Below are 23,539 nucleotides of genomic sequence, written 5' to 3'. Positions count from 1 at the left end.
CTGTTCATGCGTACGAACAAATGATAGTGAGAAATGAAAAAGAAATTTAAAGCTATTTTGGAATTTTGTTCGGACGTACGAACAAATCTGAGCTGTTTGAACAGCATGTCAGAACTGAAAAATAATACGGAATATGGATTATTGTTCATACGTACGAACAGCCAGGATTTGTTCGTAAGTACGAACAAAATTCCAAATTGCATTTAAAATTGTGAGAAATGAACAAGAATTTGTAAATTTATTTGGAATTTTGTTCGTACGTACGAACAAATTTTGATTTTCTGTTGCTGTGGTCTGCGATTTCTTCAATTTTTGCTGTGATTTTCACCGGTAAAAACGCCATATAGTGGCAAAAAAGAGGGACAGACCGGAAGATCCTCTTTTATTCCGGAAGCAGATATAATAAGTAATTACTTATATAGTAAAAGTTTATGTCAATTTGTAAAGTATTGATTCTAAGTATTACAATATTTGTTTTCCCAAAATAGATTCGTCCTCTGCTACTCTGACGGTGGTACTTGCAATAATTGGAGTCGGAATTCTGATATTTGTAGCGTTTGTTGTGATAAAATGTCGGCGCCGAAAATACGAAATCAGTATGTTAATTGATTTTTATTTTAGATAAAAAACAAGTATGTTATGGAAACTTTGATCAAAATCTGCACGTAAAGTAACCGTTTAGAATTTTGACTTATATTAGAGAAAACATCCGCCACTTAAGTCACTCATAGAATAGACAGCACGGAAGTCTGGATTTATCTATATTTTCTATGCTAGCTCTGTATGTAAATACCTATTTATCTAAAGTTTACTCTGTTCAGTATCTCACATTATGTGGTAAAATGCTGCTAGATTACCTTTTGAATTCATTAGCAGGCAATAAAAATCAAAAAAATCACGATGAACAAGAGGATTTTTTGAAGAATGGAAGACCAGAATGTAAGTATGAGTTTTGGTTTAATCTATGTGTGCAGAGGGGTATTAAAGGGGAAACTGTTTACAGTGCATTTCTTTCAACCTTGCATTAGAATAGAAATATTATTTTCCAACTTCATAGAAAAATAACTAAAATCTGTATTTTTATTACGGAGTATTTTTTTTTAGCTCAGTCGAGTTCAATGCCGTCATATTCATTTTCATGACAAAGTACATATGTTTGGCATTTTAATCCAGAAATTTCTACTGGTGTCATAATTTTGATGTTTTCAGTATTGACAGTATTAACAAACACTGAAGATAATAAACAAGATGGAGAATCACGGGACATTGGTAAGAGTAAAATAAAACATGTAACTATGTATGAGAAAACAAACTGAAGGTAATATCATATTTACTAAGTATGATCCACGATTTTCCTCTGATTGCTTAAATATATGTAAAGGCGATATGAAGGGCTGCACGAAATTTTAAGATTTTGTAATTAAAGAAAAAATTAAAGCACGACCCCTCATTGGCAGAATGTGGAGTTTTGGTATTGAAAAGTTGTGATAGAAGAGTTAGTCAAATTTACACAGTACAGATATCATTTTCTTTGGAATTTCAATAATTAAACAAAAATGAGTTACTATAATAGCCAGACAATTTGAAACAGTACAAACAGTTTGATTTGGTATTGCAAAACTGTGCATAGAAGAAATTAAATACTTAAGTAGCCAGTCAAATCATTATAGTACAAATAGTTTTTATTAAGTTTAAAACGAAATGTTATATCATGATGCAAGTAGATCCGATCGCACAGCTGAAAGTTTCATAACAGTACTGTATTATATCTGTAAAACTGTATTTCAATATTGAAGGCTTAAAAATGCGAACAGATATAATGATCATGTATTCATCTCTGTGTGTATTAAATATTTAAATTTTATTTACAGCAAAACCTTCTGACAGCTACTCGGATGTTTGAAGCAGCAGTATTATTTGGAGATTGCAATAATGAATCCAAACATGCTGTGTGTTCTTTTGGAAATCCAGTTATCAATACTTCTGACATTTGTAATTATATTTCAAATGACGGAATGTTGCTATTATTTACTTCAGTAAGGTAATAGTGCAGTGTGGATATCTGCAGTGTTTTCCTGATTTGTCAAATAACAAAATAATAATTTATGAATTTCGGATACTTTTTAAGGATACAAGAACTACCGCTTTACTTAAAATTATCAATATGGAAAGACAAGAATTCAATCAGTGATGATTGCAAAGACACATATAAATGTTGATTACCATATGTTTGTTGCTGTCACCGAAAAAGCAAAGTGACATCTATTGCAGATAAGTAAAATTTAAAGCCTGACAAATATTAACAGAATTCTCATATTCGTAAAGACCGCCATCCTGAAGAAGAGCCATGTAGAAATAGGGTCTCAGTATAATAAATATTCCTTAGCTACTTTTATTAATAATATACGAAACTCTTGTCATCTTCACATCAAAACTCGTCCACGCATGGCATCGAAATTATCATGATTGTGCAATTTATATTTTCAGCTGATTTTAATATTTTTTTGTAATTTTGTATTCATGCATCGTTATAAAGTGTGCTTTGCTGTTTAAGTTATTGAAATTGGCAAATAAATGATAATGTTATAACAAAATGTCCTTTGAATTCCTGACGCTGATTAGATGGCACCAGGGCTTACAAAGTTCTTCAACATGTTCTTCTTTCTGATTTCCAGCACAGCTTTTGAAAACAACGTATTAATTAACAAGTTAAAGGCATCAACGTAAAGCAAAATTATTCGCTATTTTCCTTTATCATAGTAAGGCATTGTATAAGGTTAGTATTCACTGCTATCTGCAAAAGCTAGGTCAATACGTAAGTATAAATTCTTGGATTTCCAATTTCCTGGATCGTCGTATACAATAAGTTATCATTCAGGGGGCTAGTTCCACAGGGCTGTGCTCTCCTAATGTACATCAAGTCAAGTAAGGGGAGAAGTGGTATAGTGGTAAAGGTTTCAGACGCTCAAACCGGGGGTTGTGGATTCGACCATGACTCTTCATATGATACCAGTACAGGTTTTTTTCAGGAACCTGGCTCGAGAGTGGTTTAAATAAGCTTTAAGCTTTCATTACAACAATTGAGCTAATACATTTATTATAAGTAATGTCAAATCCGCATCAGATGACTGCTTAATGTACTGATCAATGAGGAACAAGGAAGACGATCGAGAACTCTATATATCTTGTTTGTAAAGCAATTAAAACGGAAATTATAATAGACTGGATGCTTCAAAATTCCAACAAGTACATTTAAAGTTATATAAAATATAAAAAAGAGGAAGGAAGGGATAAGGGGTAAAAGGTTGGGTGTTGAAGGGGAAAGTGGAGTAAGGATGTGTATTCAAAAGGGAAAGCTACAAACTACAAACCCTATCTCTCGTAAAAAAAGTTTATATAGATTACATCATCAAAAAGCTCTACATCATGACATACATCAGCAGGAACATCCGTGTAAGTGAACACGGTGCTAAAGCAACAGCCTACAAGAAATATATCCGTCGGGAAGTAGAGTATGAACCCCGTGTGTGGTCCCATTTAATTGATAGTCATATCTGTCAGTCCGAGATGACACAGCAAAGATTTGGAAGTTTCGTCAAAAACAACTTTCTACTAACAAGCTCTGTTGCAATTATGCTGAATGAACTCAAGAGGGACACGCTTCATCACAGACGCAACATGTCTAGAATTCACATGCTCTTTGAAATTAGGCACAATCTGTCTATCAAAACATCTCCTTTCCTTTCGCTGTTTCCTTTGGCACTGCGTGGAGGGTTTTAAAGCTGTTCGAGAAAACAAAGGGATACATTTAGTGTAATTCAGAAGAGATAACTATTACGGCTGTGAATGTACAGTTTTTTTTTTATCAAATTGCGAGTATACTCTTCCAGAGTGAGGCGATTACTGGAGATGATGATGATATATTTTCGTATTCAATAAACCTTCTTATAATATTTTTGTAGCATAGGCAGTTAATATAATCTGGAAAGCAGAGTAAAGTCAAGTCAAGCTGTTACATAAATTTTATATTACAAGAGAGTAATTACACTTTGGGTCAGTCGTCGTGTTAAGTATAGGAGACTTTGGTCGAATAAACTCTGTAAATAATAGATAACGCAAAGCTTTAGGACTAAAAAGCTAAAATGTGATAAAAGGAATATAATATTTGTGTCTTTCCACTTTGATTTTAATTAAAATAGAGAAAAGTGGAAACTTCACAGGTCGCTCAACACGACAAATACGAAAATGTTGCAGGCTTGGTTTGATTTAGCCTGTTCATGGACGGTAGTGGAAATGCATGATACCGTCCACGCCCTCTAGCCCCGTTGAATAAAATGCTCGTCATAATCCTGCATATATATTATTCAGCTTGATCATCAAACCCTATAATGGAGACATATGTTATCCTCTATTTAAAAGGAAAGCCTATATTTTATCGCCATTGTGAGAGAAATGATTTCCATGATAATTGGCGTTTCGTCACAAATATGAGACACGAATGCGCTATCAGTTGCAGAGAGTTAATCTCGGTAAATGTTAGGTCTCACGAAATCCATTAAATGTTGCTAAATAATAGAGTTACTTTTCGTTCTGTCTTATGCTTCTTAAATATCTTCTAATATTATTACAAATCAGTTTTGAAGGGACCTACCGCCAGATCCCCCACAACAACAACCAAAAAAAAAAAAAAAAAAAAAAAAAGAAAAAGATAAAATATCAGGTAATTATTGCTATATTTAATAAGGAGGATTAGTTATTAACATATTACTGTTATACAAACACGTAAGTTGTTTCTATTATTTTTTTTCCATTCAGAATTGAGAAACATTTGCCAAGGGACCAAACGTTGAAGGTAAATTGCCTAATTTGTGAATCGTTTTACAAAAGATCGTATACGAACAAATTCTTCTGTGGTGTATTGGTCAAGTCTAGACCCTTTCATGTAAATTTGTCAAACACCTTACACCTATTTTACATTTAACTTGCTTATAAAGCAATGCCAAAACTGTGAAAGTACAGAAGGTTGTTAGTCATTGTAGTTATGCTACTACAGTTTTATAGTTGAATTTCGAAAAAAAAAAAAAACTAGTTACACATTGATATAAGAATTTCTTTGTGAATTCTACAGGAATATAGTCATATACTGTGAAATATAAGCTTTGATTGAAGATATTCGCTGTGATTTATGAAAGAAAATATCATGAAGATAACTTTAAAGCCAATGATGGATTAAATAAAACCCAGGATGCAGAACTTCACAATGCTGAATAATATTCCTATAAGATTTAATGCATTTTGTTAAAATATGTTTGGAGATACATGTGACACAAACTTTCTGGTAACTTTATGTATATTTTTGACTTAGTCAAGGGACAAAACCCAGGTCTGATTGACTGAAATAGAAAGCCGAACCCCAGGTGCATAACTTTACATGCTGAATGATAATCATATAAAGTTTAATGACTCTCGGTTGATTTTATTTCTGAGATATGTGTTAGTAAAACGTTTAGGCGCTTTAAGCATAATTTGACTAAGTCAAGGACGAAAACTATGGTTTTGCAGTGGGAATTCAAAGAAAGCCGTACGGCAAAAACTGTTAGGCCCTTTAATGCATATTTCTGATCAAGTTTATGGCAATAAATCTGATCCAACTTAGTAAAATGATCCCTAGTAAAATCACAGTTGCAAATTTCACAAGCTGGTTAATAATCCTATAAGGTTTAATAACACTATGTCAAATAATTTTGCAATATGTATGACACACAGTAGGATGGACGGACGAACAAGTATTAACATGGGTATATCGAATGTTTCTACTCATACTTTTTGTGGTGGGGTCGGAGTTTGGGGCATAAAATCTTTCAACTGATCGCCTAAACCCCTCATTCAGACATGATTATGTTCATACCTAAAAAATATTTCAACTGATATATACATATTTATATTTTAATATTACGTTATCTATTTTTACTTCTCTACAGTACAACAGCTTTTAATCAAAATATATATCGTAATAGCATACGAATAATAAAACAATAATAAAACCGTTTTGCACTTTTGATTCGTAAACGTTTCCTCCTACGTGCTAAACAAAGGTAGGTCATTTGCACACCCTGGTTAGTTTGAACAGTTATTATCTGTAAGCAGATAAAATGAGACCTTCAAAATTAAATACTCATAAAAGAACATTTCATTTGTCATAACAGATAAGCTTGGTGTATATATGCCAGTAATGTTTTAGATTGGTAAATGATATATCGAGGGCTCAGAGCGAAACTGGTCTATTTGTATACAGAAATAGAAGCAGATAGACTAGTTTCGCTCTAAGCCCTCAAAATGTACTTTCCCCCTTACAACGAAGCACATACCTAAATGATCTTTTCACAGAATTTATTTCCACATGCTGTAATAGGTACATTTTTCTAGTAACAATTGGAGTTAATTGATAATGCTGTATTTTAGCACACATCAAATTTACAAAGGAACACACAATGTTGACGTTTGTCTGATCGGAGCCTTGCCCTAATCTATAAAATTACTTCATTTTACAAAGTATGCGTCCAACATTGCAAGTATGAGACGTTGTAACTTCGTACAATTATATTTCCTCTCTCGTAATCGGATTAAGCGGTTGTAATTTGATAAATATTTGCAACAAAACTAGGAACATATTTTGAATTATTAGTCTGTTCATTAAAATCTGTAAAGAGATCCTTTTGAAAGCAAAGAATGCAACCAATAAGAATAATAGCAGTCTCAGTTTGACTGTTTAAGTATTCGAGAACATGAACCATGTCTGTATTTCAAAGGCCATGGTTAAAGCAAGGTCAACGCTGTCTAAGATCATAATTTAATACCATTTCAAATTATTGAATTAGAACTTGGAAAGAAGGATGGTCATGTGCAGGGTGCATAAAGTTTATATGTAGGTCAAAAGTGTAAGTCTCAAATTAAGTTCAGATCTGTCTTTTTTTGTGTCGAGATCTGCACTTTAAATTGAAATAACGTTGGGTGGTGTTGAAGTAAATTAAAGAATACAACATTCCACATCAATCACCACCCTCACATAAATTATACCCTCTCCCCAAAGAAAAACAATCCACCTTCAGATTTTTTGTGCCTTAGCATTATGTCACCGTTGCCATACACATTCCTCACAAAGCCACATTCCCTATTGCTGCCACACTTCTCTCCTATCCCAACACGTCCACCTACATAAGAATTATTTGAATTTTATTTCCTCCTCATGCGATGTAGAGATTCGCGCTTGTATTGCTCCACCTTTAGCAGCTCTTTTATTAGGACTGTTTTATAGATTTCTCTTTAATTGGTCTTACCTGTTTTCACGAAATTCGTCCCTTATTAAATCTTTATATTTGTTGATGAATTGAATATTATAAATGAAAGCCAGTCCAGAGATGAAAGACCCTCATAATCATTCGTAGCAAATGTTACTGTATCAGAGTCCTTTCCAATCTAAGTCTGTAATGGAACCTTATTTATCTTCGCAAATTATATATTTATTGCTAGATTTAATGTTAAAAAGACTTCCATTGATTTGTAGAGAGTTCATACTTTATTAATTATTATTCAGTTAAGATCAAATATATGATTGTTTTTTTTTTTTAAATTAGAAATAAATGTGAAGATGACAATAAATTTCATCAACTAAAAAAATGCAGGGACATGATATATCTTTAAAGGGTCTATGTTTTGTGCGGATAAATAAAATATGATAAAAAGTCTAAAATCATAAAAGATCAAAGTTCAACCTTATATGTTCCAATACGACATTAATTTTATGCCTAAACACCGGTTGAGTATATTATGTTGAAGGATAATGTCTTTAATAGCATTGCAACATAATTTAACGGTTCAGGATAAGAAAATGCCAGAACAAATAACAGTTCCTTTCAGATGATAGTCTTTTGATATATATCAGTATATCTTTGTACAAGAATATGTCTTTATAAATTATGTTTTGAATATGGTTTCTGACCTAGTTTTTTGTATCACACTGATCTCGTTAACCGACAATACGACCCATTGAGGCATTAATTCCTGCATTCTTACATACGAAATTTAGAAGATAAATAACTATCGTACAGATTGTTTAAAGGTACAACACGTATTCATCATAACAGCGGTTTTTAATTGGTTCTCATAATTGTCGTTGAACTGAAAAAATCCTTAACGCAGTTTGGAAAACCAGTGTGTTTACCTTATTATTGAGCGGAAAATCTGTCTGTCTTTAAACACTAGTACAATGTATCTATTGATTGTTTCTTAAATAATAAATCTGATAATAATCCTCATCGATATTAAGGAATGTAGTTTCACTACAGCGAAAATAATTGCTTGACATGAAAATAGCTAATCAATTTATCTCGTGTTAACAGAAAGCATATGTAGAAAATTCTTCTTTCATGAACGCATCAAATCAGTAACAGCTTGTTAATATTTATAAAAAAAAGAACAACAAAAACGTTTCTCTAGGAAAATCTTTTTTGTTCTGAACCGAGTAAACAAACTCGCTTATGAAGAGAAACAAATTAAATTGTCCGGCCTGTCGCAGTGTTATCACTGACTATAGTGTGCGCTTCCTAACACTAAAAAGGTGTATGTAGATTTATAATCTCTAAGGGAAGAAACAGTATCTTAACTGTATGTATTCTCTTGCAAAACCCTGAAGAACCTTTGCCCCATGTTACTACTTGAGAAATAAATCAGTGCTTCTTCTTTACACAATATCTCATTAATTGCTGATAGCTGCCAGTGATATGACTGACAGTTTACATGCAAGCTAAATGTTTCCTTTGTGATAAACAATAGATCAACTATTCAATTTAGATAAATGATCTTATTTATGACAATTTATCCAATGCAGTGCAGTAGTACCCAATTTTAATGCTATTAAGTTTTTAAATAGTTTTTAATTCCTTAACGGTAATGGATGGATTGAAATTCGTCTTCGCTTGCATTTTGATAAAATTATCTTCGTATTCAGCTGTTGTAGGTGAGTTTGCTCTTTTATGTAATTTGAATAACAAAATTTTAAAATGTATGTAGAGATGCGTTTTGTTTTCTTCTTTCGAAAATGAAAACATTGGTTTATGGGGATATTATGATTACGACGCCGTTGATCTACTCGTGCTAATATTCATCAAACGGCACATTTCTATTATTAATTCTATATATACCAGTATTTCTATTTCTATTTTAAACTTCTAAGTCTTATCTGCGTCTATGTGATCAAGGTTTACATAAACTACGGGAAATATTCATGGACATTTCTCGAACTCGACTCATCAATTTGCACTTTACTTAGGAAATCATCTTTATTCATAAAGTTTAGTGCCAGTTGAGTCAAGACATTTGAGTATTTCTCAAGTATTATCATTTAACTAACTGCCCGCCGTTACATGACTAATATATTGTTGAAAAAACGGCGTTACCATCCCCCTCCCCCCAAAAAAAATCTCACATGGTCTATAAAAAAGAACTGGAATCTACAGACAGTTAAAAAAAATCATATATCAACTTATTGAAATGGGCGAATTCATTTACAATGCGCATTCTAATGCACTGAAATGTTATAAAAGATACGGTTTCTTTACAATTCCGAATAAATCTGGCAAGTAGATCACTCGGAAGCACCGAGAACAAAGTAAACAGTGAAAATTGCAGACTCGGTTTGATTGAGTCTGTTCAGCAGTAATGGAAAATGCAACACTCTTCATCATTTGAAGTTCATAATTTCATTTTCATTTGTACCCCGTCACTATCGATTCGCTAGATAGTACATATACTTTACAAGTTTAAAAATGACAACCTATCTTGTATTTCTTCCGCAGCATATATGTGATGTCATTTGCGTAGCAAATAGGTCGAAAAAAGAACAACAACCTATCAGTTATTGACCTAAAATTAGACAAATTCATTTCACAAAATGAATTAAAAAGTACAAAATCTTAATAGTTACAGACATACACTATTCTTATTTGATCACCAAATTAAGAAAAAAATGTTTCAAAAGCTGTTTTAATTATATACAAAAGTTCTTAAATTTGCGACAATCGTACAAAGTTACGAATTTAAGAAAATAGCATCAACGGACTTCGTATATGTAGTAAAATAACATTTAATTGCAGAAAATGATCCGTTACATTTTTTTCATTATTGCGAAAAAGGTTGAATTGAAGAATAATTTATTAGTTACCAGGCTTTAAGTATTAACTTCCTGGCCAGAAGGTAAGAGAAATTCCTTTCGGACATATCCCACACATGTTGAAATTCAGGTTACAACAATTTTTACAAATCAGCTTCCTTCAAATCTTAATTATACCGTCTTTTTGAAGTTTAATTAGTAAGTACTTTTTATACATTAATCAATTGTTAAAACCACACAAAATATAAGTTTTGATATCTTGAGTCACACATAAAAAAGAGAAAGTTTCTTTCTTATAATTCTTAATTAAAATTTAGAAAATTAATGATTACTCTTAAAATGTCATGTACATATGCAGAAGCAAATTGGAGGACGCCCACAAACAAACAAACAAACTTTGACGTGAATTTCACTTAAAATATCCCAAAAAGACTCAAGTTTAAGATGTTTTGCTTTTATTTCGAATTTGGTTATATATATAATATATTTGACGATATATTCGGGCCATTTATGTCTTTTGCTTAAAGTTGATAAAACATCTCCTTTTAAGTTTTAATTGACATAAGTACATATCAGCTAACGCGTAAAACCCACTTTCCGTTTTTCCTTGAAGGAAAAATCTTGCATAGCGAGGAATTCCTCCGATTACTGCCTTATTCTGACTCGGAGTACCGATTTTTATAGTTGACTGTGCCGTGTGGCGGCCGTAAAAAGTCTCCCCGTACATTCAATCAGGGCTGTTATATTTCGATCTTCTCAGATCGTTCAGCACGACATTTATGTTGTGTTATTGGTACTATTTAGTTTCTCAACATGACCATTTCGGCCTGGGTGGTTTCAATACTCCCGCTTTCATAGCCTTGGTTATTGTTTAATCACCCCTTGGATATGGTGCCTGCTTTTTAATTTTGTCTTTTGACAGTTCCTGTGATACGCAGGCTCCATAACCTCAGATCCCCTTCTTAAATTCCAGTTTGTTTAGTTCTGCCCATTGTTTTCTCGTTTAGGGCATACCCTTTACTTTATCTGGGGACCAAACGCCGCTCTTCATGGAATTACACGCCTCAACACGTGTATCATTGAAGGTTCCATGTTCACCGCCGTTTGAATACATCTGTGGATGTCTCTAAATTGCTTTTTGTACTTTGAGCATGTGTGAATGTTAAGTTCTGCTCAACCCCGGGCTAGAGGGTATGGACGGTAGCATGCATTTCCACTGCCGTCCATGAACAGGCTCAATCAAACCGAGCCTGCAACATTTTCGTTTTTGTCATGTTGAGCGACCTGTGATGTTTTCACCTTTTTCTATTTTATTGCTTTAGAGGAATTTCGTCGAGTCACTCCGAGAAATTACTTGACGGAACTCCGACTCGTAATTATACAGGTAACGCTATAATGATTTGGTCTCTCTGCACGACTCCGAGTCTGTAATAAACAACTAATAGGTCATTTCGAGTGACGCGAGACGATTTCACAAAACTTCGAGGCGGTATTCCTTACCTTGATGGAATTGTATATAATCAGCTTGTTCGTTTTACTGTTTAAATTTTGTAAAGTTTGATATTGAATTTTTTTTCTGGCCATACGAACTAAGTTAAACAGCATATTAATATAAAATCAAATTATTAATCATATAAAATCAAATAAACTTTCAAATGACCACCGCTAAAGAAAAGTGAATTGTTAAATTTTGATATTGAAATGATTTCTGACTTTGTGAATTAAGTTTAGTAATAAAGCTATGTAAAATGCACTAAATTAAGTATAATTTATAATTTGACAAACTTTAAAATAAGACCCGCTAAAAAGTGAATTGTTAAGTATGATATTAAAATACTATCTGACTATGCTATTTAAATAAGAAATAAATTATGTTAAATTTGTATAGGTAATTATTAACCGTCTCGAAGTCACTCGATGGAATTCCGTCAAGTGACTCGGGAACAATTGAAACATATACGAGTGTATTCCGCTAATTGGGTTTCATCTCGAGTCACTCCAAGGATTTCCTTCGAGTGACTTCGCATAAATCTTCGGAGTCAGACAGCGAAATTCCTTGGCGGAAATTGGCTGACTCGATGTTACTTTGAGTCGGAGCCTTTGTACTTTGGCCATCCACCAAGGATCAAGTAGAATGGGTTTTCCGCTCGAGCTGATCTGTAGCTACCCTTTAAATATTTCGTGCTGCGATGAGCTATCGGATAAGGTTCGAGGATTGTTAGAGCGAGGTCGTTTACTGAAGGAAGACCAATTGGTGAGGCCCAGTTAGATACAAACGAATGACTAAATAAGTAAAACAGTATGACAAGGTGTTATTTCTTAAATTAAGTCTTATAAACAATACCTACACATGTAGATCTTTATTTTGAAAGGTATTTTTGTTTTTGAACGAATGTATAATTCAAGATTTCATAAAAAAAGATGTTTAGAGGTGAAAAAAAAACAACAACAACAAACAAACAATACATTACAATGAATACAGTCGAGTTGATTTTTCAATCCTATTGAATATTGTTGCCGCGTGAGTTTCCTTGCTTTAAATGTTTAGTAAGTGTATTGTATACGGTACATAGTAGTTTACGAGTGTCCAATTTAGTACGATTCTTACATGTATACGACACATCACCGTTATAATACCTTTCAATAAGTGCATGTATACTTCATTTCTGCGTATGTTGTTATGTTACAAAATAATAAAATATTGTCTGACCTAAATGAACTTATTTCGAAACTAAGCACATTTATATATGTATGGACCTTAATTATCATATATGGCAAAGGCTATGACGCCGTGTTCTCAAACGCGTCTTCGAAACACACGATGAAAATGTGCTGTTTTAATATCTACTTTTTCTGGAACTACTGTAATATTTTCGATTGCAATCAATCGTAGGTTTGTTTGTTGACGCGATTTTGCAGGTCCAGGGTGCTTTAAAAGCTCACGAGAGCTTATCTTTATTTCTTATATTTATTTGTTGTAGCCTTGGCGACTCAAGATAAATCTTGTCTCACTGACTCTTGTCCATGTTATTGCGGCCTGAGATTCAACATGGTAAAGCAGTTTTAATTCCGTTTTTGTTTAAAAACGCCAAATTGATGAACAGATTCTAGCCCGCTTGATTTTGAAAAAAAAACAACAAAAACAATTAAAAGATCACGGGGTATATTATCACTTGATAGCGGCAGAATCTTCGTTTTATTTTAAAGATAAATAGATGTTTTCATTTATGCATTCGTGTCATTGTTGTTTACTTACCTCAGTTAATTCAAATGATGTAAAGGCGAAGAAATTATAATTATTAAGAAATGTAAAGGCGAAGAAATTATAGCGTTATAAATCTCATGTTAAAGTTCATCTTTTTTAATTTAAGGCAGTGCAACCTGCGAGAAAATCAGTGCGACATCTTATGATGAATTTCTTTACTATAACTGGCATGTATGGTCATCTGAAGGATGGTGGCATAATATGTCGTTTTGGGGAGGACATGTGCAAATTCCATCAAAGGACGATGTTCATGCTTATTGCTTTTCAAACTTGGGAAAATTTTTGATTGTACTGACAGGTTTGTTTATTTAGGATATACAATATTTGTCATTTTAAGAAGTGGTCCTTAACAATATTTTGTCATTGTTGCTAAATCATATTATGCAATATATGTCTTTTCATTTAATGAGGCGTATATATTTCCTAAGTCATATATACTGACAAGGCGGTGCTCGGTTATAGTTAATATCCCTATAAACAAAGTTTATGAGATGGTGTACTGGAGTAAGATGTTGCATGCATGCGTTCATCCGTACTCCTGTGATAACTCTTGAAAAGATGGGTGGATTTTGTTATTTTTGATAAACAATATATTAGACCATATGATACAGTTTTAGCTCGAAAACTCTTGAATGAGTAAATGAATTGGATTGTTTGGTACATATGTATATGTTTACGTACAATTCCGGATACAATGTACTAAAGTTTGGATCATTTATCGATTAATTGATTGACTTTATTCTAAATACACAGATATAGACGATATTTACTTGTTTAAGTGTAAGCTTGAAATATCTTAAACGCGTAAACACCAGGGTGACATAGACACGAGTAAAAATGTAAAATACGGTGCTCGTGAATGAAAGATATTTTGATCTAACACGCAAAACAAACAAACACAGATTTAAATTTCATGTTTTGACTTCATTTATTAATTTTGTAGTTTCTCACCAGTGAAAAACATTTTTTAATTTTTCACTGTGAAAATATCAGATACTATTCACTCTAATTTTTCGATCATTCGCTTAACAAAGCTCCATTTTAGTATATATCCATTAGTTTTTAGTAGAATTATGACATAAATTTCATAGTTTAAAGAAATTTGAATGTGTTTTCAATAATGTAATAACAAAGTCGTTCCTTTGCATTGTTAAGCCATTTTAGTAGCGAGCGCGAAGCTTGCCTTACGGCAATGTGTAAGCAAATACATGTATAACAAGAGTGTGCCGAATGAGGCAAAGTGATGTAGCTGACAAACCGAAGTCAGGGGACCGTTTTTTTTTCTAATTCCGTCAAAGTCGGGATTTTTTCTTCTTTCTTTTTTTTTTAAATTTCATATTTGAGTTATATTCTCTGTATTCATTTAGGTGTCCTTATTTTCAAAAAGTTATGTTATGGAAATAATTTCAATTTTGCTTTTGTTTTACGAAAAGCGCACATTAGCGGACATGTGCTCTCAGGAAATGCTTTGTTCGCAGTGAATACAGAACTTCATTTGAGTGTTGAATATTATCCATCATTCAAAAACAATGCAACAAAGATTTCCAGTCGGTAGAAAAAATATCATTTTCTTTTAAAAGATCAAGCATTGGCCAGAAAATGGGAAAAATATCATTAACAAGCATAAAACAACATGAACGCGGCAAATAACGTCACCGTGACACCGGCTTTCCATAAATTTTGCAACGTATGATGTTCGCGTTAGAGGTATAATGACACTATAACAAGTGAAAAGTTTCTCGCGATTTTATGAGCAGTAAATAGTTTCTTTGTCGTTTAAGCTTCGCTCGCTCAGAGGCTTTGCCTTTTTCATATCAAGTAAATATATGGATAACTATATTTTTAATTTTATTACTATAAAAGCATTGATCCTTTATATTTTCAAATAATATAAACATACGTCAATCATAAGCGTGAAAGTTCAAATATTACAATGATGCTATTATGTGAATACATCACGACGTTATATGTAAGACATTTATTATGCTACACCTTTCTACAGAAAGCTCCAGCGTAGTGGCGCGACGTTAGAAAGTTTGCTAGTCCAAACATTGCTATTAACTTCGTTATTAGGTAACAGATTTTTGTACTGAACGTTAACAATATCTTCCTATTTTTCCTGAACAATTTCAAGCAACAATTTGAATGATCCTATAAAAGTATTTTATTTCAATTAAATATTGTTCTATGTCTTAGACTTAAATAGCTCATTTTTGTGGGGAAGATGAATTTTGTTGTTTGATTTAACTGATAAGCTAAATCAGGTTTAATTTACTGTTATTTTTAGCTCACCTGTCACAAAGTGACAAGGTGAGCTTTTGTGATCGCGCGGTGTCCGTCGGCAGTCGTCCGTTCGTGCGTCCGTGCCGTGCGTCCGTAAACTTTTGCTTGTGATTACTCTAGAGGTCACATTTTTCATGGGATCTTTATGAAAGTTAGTCAGAATGTTCATCTTGATGATATCTAGGTCAAGTTTGAAACTGGGTCACGTGCCTTCAAAATCTAGGTCAGTAGGTCTAAAAATAGAAAAATCTTGTGACCTCTCTAGAGGCCATATATTTCACAAGATCTTCATGAAAATTGGTCAGAATGTGTACCTTGATAATATCTAAATCAAGTTTGAAACTGGATTACGTGCTTTCAAAAACTAGGTCAGTAGGTCTAAAAATGGAAAAACCTTGTGACCTCTCTAGAGGCCATATATTTCAAAAGATCTTCATGAAAATTGGTCAGAACGTTTACCTTGATGATATCTAGGTCAAATTCGAAACTGGGTTACGTGCCGTCAAAAACTAGGTCAGTAGGTCAAATAATAGAAAAACCTTGTGACCTCTCTAGAGGCCATATTTTTCATGGGATCTGTATGAAAGTTGGTCTGAGTGTTCATCTTGATGACATCTAGGTCAAGTTCGAAACTGGATTACGTGCCATCAAAAACTAGGTCAGTAGGTCTAAAAATAGAAAAACCTTGTGACCTCTCTAGAGGCCATATATTTCATGAGATCTTCATGAAAATTGGTCAGAATGTTCATCTTGATGATATGTAGGTCAAGTTCGAAAGTGGGTCACGTGCGTCAAAAACTAGGTCAGTAAAAACCTTGTGACCTCTCTAGAGACCATACATGTGAATGGATCTTCATGAAAATTGGTCAGAATGTTCACCTTGATGATATCTAGGTCAAGTTTGAAACTGGGTCACGTGCCTTAAAAAACTAGGTCAGTAAGTCAAATAATAAAAAAAAGCCTTGTGACCTCTCTAGAGGCCATACTTTTCATGGGATCTGTATGAAAGTTGGTCTGAGTGTTCATCTTGATGATATCTAGGTCAAGTTTGAAACTTTGTCAACTGCGGTAAAAAACTAGGTCAGTAGGTCTAAAATTATTAAAATCTTTTGACCTCTCTAGAGGCCATATTTTTCAATGGATCTTCATGAAAATTGGTGAGAATGTTCACCTTGATGATATCTAGGTCAGTTTCGAAACTGGGTCACGTGCGATCAAAAACTAGGCCAGTAGGTATAACAATAGAAAAACCTTGTGACCTCTCTAGAGGCCATATTTTTCATGAGATCTTCATGAAAATTAGTGAGAATGTTCACCTTGATGATATCTAGGTAAAGTTCAAAACAGGGTCACGTACCTTCGAAAACTAGGTCAATAGGTCAAATAATAGAAAAACCTTGTTACCTCTCTAGAGACCATATTTTCAATGGATCTTCATGAAAATTGGTCAGAATTTTTATCTTGATAATACCTAGGTCAAGTTCAAAACTAGGTCACTATGTCAAATAATAGAAAAAATGACGTCATATTCAAAACTGGGTCATGTGGGAAGAGGTGAGCGATTCAGGACCATCATGGTCCTCTTGTTTCTATAATAACCGAACAATTCCTTCTCATTCTTTGTGTTTTTCATCATTCATTCATGTTAGGGTTACTTCAGATATATGTGATATTATTAAAGTATATAGATTAGTTAATTGTTTTCATGACGTTGACAATATTAAATAAATTATTTCCTTAATGCATATTAAAGAAAAACATCCAGACGTAGGTACTATGAATGAGGACGTAGTAACGTTGAAGGCATGCAGTCTTAATCAGAATAGAGTTTGTGAACTAGACATGGACGTTGAAACGAGAAAGTGCAACGGTGATTTACTTTACAGATTCCCTTGGTTCGACACTAATAATAATAACAACGGGGAGCATCACATCTGCTTCGGTTAGTCTGATCTGTTATAACGATATAATAAATTATATGCAGTTATTTTGTTTTATTTAATGTGGCGGCATTGAAGCCGTACTAAGGAACAGGAAATAGGCACAAGTTATAAGTAGTAGCAGACTAGGCTTATCAAAGGTGGTCCAGGAGCAGTTCTAAATCTGGGTCGAAGGAAAGATCATTCCCCTAAGACACCCCATGAAGGCCAATATGTTTCCCGCGGTTTTGTTTGTAATTAGGTCATAGTCCGCGGATTTATTTGTGTCGCTAAACGTCATAGACCTAGTCTGAGTAGGCGCGCTCAACTCATTCCCCGCGGTTCGATTTCTAAAGTTCGATAGAAAGTATAGTATGATAAGACATAAACAGGCTAAACATCATCAAGAGAATTTTGATTCTGAAATTATAGATGAAAATAGCAATATGTCAGAGACATCAGAAAGCGATGATCCTATGGATCGACTTGTGGATAAAGTGTTTGAACAGTACCAACCTAAATATGAAGAAGAAGTTCTGGTTTTAATAAATCGAGAACACATTTCAGAAGAAGAAGCTCGAGAAAGGACGTACAAATCAATGAAAAGCATTTATCGAAAATCGCTCACTGTGATCTTAACAGACAATATGCTATGGTTTAGTTCACTCAAAGACAGTCCCCTGTTCAAAGCGGTCAAGATGACTGTAGATCGCATTATGCAATCGGAAGATTTTGACAGAGAAGAAGCGTGGAAATATGCCATAAACAAAGAAAGTTTCGTCTTTGAAGCACTTCTGGATGGTTATAAACCACCAGAGAATACAAAAGAATGACAATTTTACCAATATAATGCATACGTGTATAAATTACTGACACTTTAATTATATCGTGACATTGTATTAGCCAGAACGAGATGGCAGAAAACAGTCACCATACCTTTAGAAGATAAATAAACAAATGTTTATTTGAATTACAGTATGATGTATAATATGTATATTATGAATAAAATTGGAAAACGAACTTGTTATTTGAATTTCATTGATATTTATACATTCGTTTTGTAACATTGTGGTAGTTGCTCTTTTTTCTGTGTTATACTAGAGACATTACTCTTTTCACTGAGTAACACTTGGGTAATTTTTCAAGCGATACAACTTTATAGTTTGTTTCAGATAAAATAAGAAACATGCTTTGGTATTGTTGTTTTGGGGTTTTATGGCGCTTTCAATAATATTTCGGCTACTGTAGCCTGCTTTAGACTCCTGTTTGCTAAAAGGCTTGTATTCATGAAATGGGTAAAAAGTATCTGCTGTCATTGCTTTCCCGGGGTGAAATATTTCATCTTTTTGAAGAAAAAAGACAAGCTGTTTTTGCATTGTAACTTTGTTTAATTAGAATTTTTAAAACTTAACAAAGAAGAAATCACATAATTTACATGATGAAACACATGAAAGTATCTTAACAAACCAGAAATCGCAGAATTTACGTGATGACGCACATAATATCAATTATTTATCTTTTAAATACAGTTTGTCATCGCGTATCTATACCTATGTCAGTTTGTCATTGTGCTTTTATACCTATACATGTATGATCATAAATGTTTACTGTAAGCTTTGTGAGACAAAAACAGTTTGGGTTCCTGGTCTATTATAAACGTTGTACACGTGTATATAAATAAACAAGATTTGTTTGGGAACCAAACGTAAAATACGTACACATATAACACACAAACACGTGCAATATTCACAGTTAAACTTGTATTACCTACGAAGTAACAACTGTTAGATTTTCTCACCCGCCACACCCAAAATCAAAACGATTTAAGATTGTACTTTTGTCAAGTTGTAATATTTTTACACAAGTTCATTTATTTTGTTATACAATTATATTGTATGTTTTCGTTTAACTGATTTTGGACAAAATACTAAATAAGAAATAATAAGTTCCCAAACGTGGTTTATCATAGAATAACCCAAGTTTTGAGTTCTTATGCCTAAGAATATATCACGAAGGCCGTAGGCCTGAGTGATATATTGTTACGCATAAGAACGAAAAACTCGGGTTATTCTATGATAAAAACACTTCGATTCTAACACGACATACTAGTATCAATAGTGTTAGAAAAAAGTGGTAACTACTTTTTACGACGGCGCTACACAGCTGGATCGGATGACGTCATTGCACGCGAATGGTATATTGCAGAATAACCCGAGATAGATTTTGCTCTACATGTATGTAGGTTATTTGTTGGTCGTGTTAGAATAATTAAGTAATTGCTCTTCGTTGTATTTGTGTTACAGGCAATTTGACACCGAGCTGACGAGCAAAACTTGGATACAAACTATCACGCACTACCTCAAGGGGAACAGATTTGATGTACAAGAGTCGCTAAATTTGTGATGAACATTCCTTACGGAGATGAGACTTAATTGTGAGACATAAACTTTGTGCGTGATTTACATTGACTTATGTATGTGAAGTGATATTTTCCAAGTGCTAGTGCTCGTGCTTTAAAATTCTACTTTCAGTATGTAGTGGATAGAAGCAAAAAGGAACTATAACATACGTGTGTGTATTATATGTTGGCTGCAAGACAAATAATTTCTGTGTATATACATTGATTAGAATGAATATTATCTTTAGATGTTCTTATAAACATATTATGATTATTAAATATTCTAATTATGTCACTCAAATTTTGGAAAAAATTCTGCCCATCAGAAGTTGACTTGGCGTAGCATATTTTAATATTTTTATTTACTGTCAAGTATGTACTTTATTCAAACTGTATATAACTCTGGCCCTGATTTTCGGCTCGCGCGAGTTTCAGTGTTGTTATGTTTTCTGGTCCTTTGGAATCATGGAGTCCATTCAACATATGTGTCAACATATGTGTAATAGAGTTCCGCTTAAGCCGGTGCTAGGGGGCGTGAGAGGTGTTGCACATTTCATTACCTGTCATGAACAGACTCAATCAAACCGAGTCTGCTATTATTCTTCTTGGTTGCATTCTTTGCTTCCAAAGGATCTTTTTTAAAGATTTTATTACCAACGTGAATCCGGGGACTACAGACAGAGTATTTTAAATTCCCTTTTGGTTTGGTCATAATTATAGACAACTTGCGTGGCATCGAGTAGTGGTGTACAAAAGGTATTGCCCTAGTACTCTGGTAATATCTTTAAAGCGTTGCGTTATAGCCTTGCCTGGCTCTATATAGCCTTGCTGAAGTGATACATTGCCTTGCCTTGTCTTCATTTGCTTTGCGATTCTAGCTGGTTACCCAGCTATATTTTTGTTATTGCTATGGTTACCCGTAGAATAATGAAGGAGTCATACTTGCTGATGCTGGTCACTGCAGTGCTGTGTCCGGTTTGGTGACACGTTTGATATTTTTCATTATTGCTATGGTTACCCGTAGGGTAATGGAAGATATCACTCGTCTATCATTTCGTCCGTCGAAGTGAACCGTTGCATTGATGAAATTTGTGTCACGTTACAAGTTGTTTTTCTGTAAATAAGTAAATTTTGCTGGTCATGGGTAAGAATGTAGACTCGGAGCACGCCTGGTCTTCTTTTGGTCGACTGATTTGTTCCCTACAATTTGGGCTGGTTATCCGGCTGAAATGGTTGGTTTGACTGGTTACCCGGTTAAATCTTGAGTGGCCACAATATCCCAATGTTTAAAAAAAAGCTACACACGATTTGTATACTTTATATTGATTATATCATATTTATTCAAGTATATTGAATTAAAATTGAGAATATTGCACGCTTTCGTTTGGTTTTGATTTCGGGTAATGAAATAAAAGTATGTAATACTGATGTAAAATTAACTTTTTCTGTTGACGATCTATTATTTCACTAAACATTAAAAACATTTGTTGCACACTTTATACTATTTCAGCTGCATGTATCAAAACATTAAAATTATATTTGTAAATAAAACGAATGATTCTAGTTAAAAATATCAAAAGTGTCATTTTAGTAGGGTGTTTAAGGCAACCGAAGATGATACAATGACTATATTATATTTCAAGTTAGACAGTGTTGGTCAACCATAAATAAACATCTTGCTAAACACATTGGGAAAAGATTATAATTCATTTTATCATCGATGGCGCGTGCGGATAACATGTAGTAAATCTTTAACCATTTGTGCTCAATAACAAATTTAGTTCAAGCAGATAAACTTGTTTAAACACCTTTAACGGTATAATTTTAATCGTCAGCTCATTAAACTTTGTCAAAACAGTTTGACCTTGTGTATTCAACAATCAGAGCAGAGATAAATGAAATTAATACACTTCAGTCGTAGAAAAGTTAAACATAAAGATGAAAACAAAAAGTGAAGTACAAAACTTTATTTACAGAAAATCAAAATAAAATTGTTGTAACAAAAAGTGTATGTAAAGAAACACTTTAAAACACATTGCATTTTCAATGACAGAACAAATGTGTTCGTTTTCTGCAGAGTAGACAGATCCTAGTAGGTTTGATATAAAATATTATCTGAAGGTTGTGGCGTACAAAAATTAAAACAACATATTCGTTTATAATATTTTATTAACATTGTGGAATCTTGATATGTGCCTCTCAATTTCAAATATACGTTCATAAAAGGATCGCTAGTGTGGGAGTTAGTGAAACCTACGCTGATATACAACCTGTTCTTTCTATAAGTATTTCTATCCAAGTTTCTGCAGAATACACTTTTCATTGGAGGTATTTTCAGTACTATATTGTGATGGTTAATATAATGATTTAAACTCAGAACTTAAGGGTTATGAAATTATTTAGTCTTTAAATGCGCGCTAACATGACTTAATTTGATCTTCGGGTAAACGCACCATCTATGATCTGCTTTAGATAAAGAGCTGAGCGAGCCTACGCAAACTAGGTCTGTGACGTTTAGCGCCACAAATAAGCGCGCGGACTATGACCTAATTTACATACAAAACTGCGGAAAATACATTGACCTTCATTGGGTGTCCTAGGTGAATGATCATTCCAGTGACCCAGATTTAGGGCTGCTCTTTGATAAGCATAGTCTGCTACCACTGATTTACTGATCAATATAAATGCAGCTTTAAGTGTCCTGTATTGCAGTTCATACATGCATGCGATATTTTGATACAATCAAAACACTAGATTCTTCATTATAAAATTGTAAGTATTATATCTGTTTATTTTCAGTTTGTTAAAAGTTTTGTACTTTTAGCATGTGTAAATGTTGAGTTCTGCTCAGCCCGGGGCTAGAGGGCGTGGACGGTAGCATGCATTTCCACTACCGTCCATGAACAGACTCAATCAAACCGAGCCTGCAACATTTTCGTTTTTGTCGTGTTGAGCGACCTGTGAAGTTTCCACTTTTTTCTATTTTGTTGCTATAAATCAGTCAGCTGTAAAAACATTTGAAGAAGCTTTTACACGCGTAAATCAATCACATACGAATATACCTTAATTGATGTTGCTGTAAGAATATGTAATTTGGTGTCAAAAAATCGTTTTTATTTTCTACTCAGATGTGTAATCACAGGGAAGTAAACTGAAAGTAAACTTATAGAAATATGGCAATTTGAAGGATTTAGAAATCCATCTCTAGACTTTATATTAATTGTCTTTCTAAACCATTAGGTTCTATCTTTAGTGAAAAAAATGGTGTGGGTAGTATAGTTTTATTCTGTGCTCTGGGCACGCAAAATGGCAGACAATTTTGACTTTTAAGATCAACTTGTTAAACTTTTATTTTGACCTGATCATGTTAGTCGAAGGTAACATATTTTAACCTTTTTAACAACTTATTCCAGCGGTAACTCCTGATAATGTACTATTGCACAAATATTTAAATAAAAATTTACAACGCAAGCGTATTTGATATGACTGTCAATTACTATTGATAG

The 23,539-nt window shown here is 33.4% G+C and overlaps 1 long non-coding RNA gene across 1 annotated transcript; it reads left to right on the top strand.

The window, feature by feature from the left end:
* The first annotated feature begins 464 nt into the window (after nt 1-464).
* Nucleotides 465-2,588, top strand: LOC128551521 (uncharacterized). Its single transcript, XR_008368818.1, has 4 exons — nt 465-596; nt 874-939; nt 1,210-1,269; nt 1,872-2,588. It is a non-coding gene; the product is annotated as an uncharacterized LOC128551521 (long non-coding RNA).
* The last annotated feature ends 20,951 nt before the right edge of the window (nt 2,589-23,539 follow it).

The sequence above is a fragment of the Mercenaria mercenaria genome, unplaced genomic scaffold, assembly GCF_021730395.1.
Source record: "Mercenaria mercenaria strain notata unplaced genomic scaffold, MADL_Memer_1 contig_1209, whole genome shotgun sequence".
Lineage (NCBI taxonomy): Eukaryota > Metazoa > Mollusca > Bivalvia > Venerida > Veneridae > Mercenaria > Mercenaria mercenaria.
The sequence above is the reverse complement of the archived record's forward strand: the minus strand, read 5'-3'. Positions and strand labels throughout refer to the sequence as shown.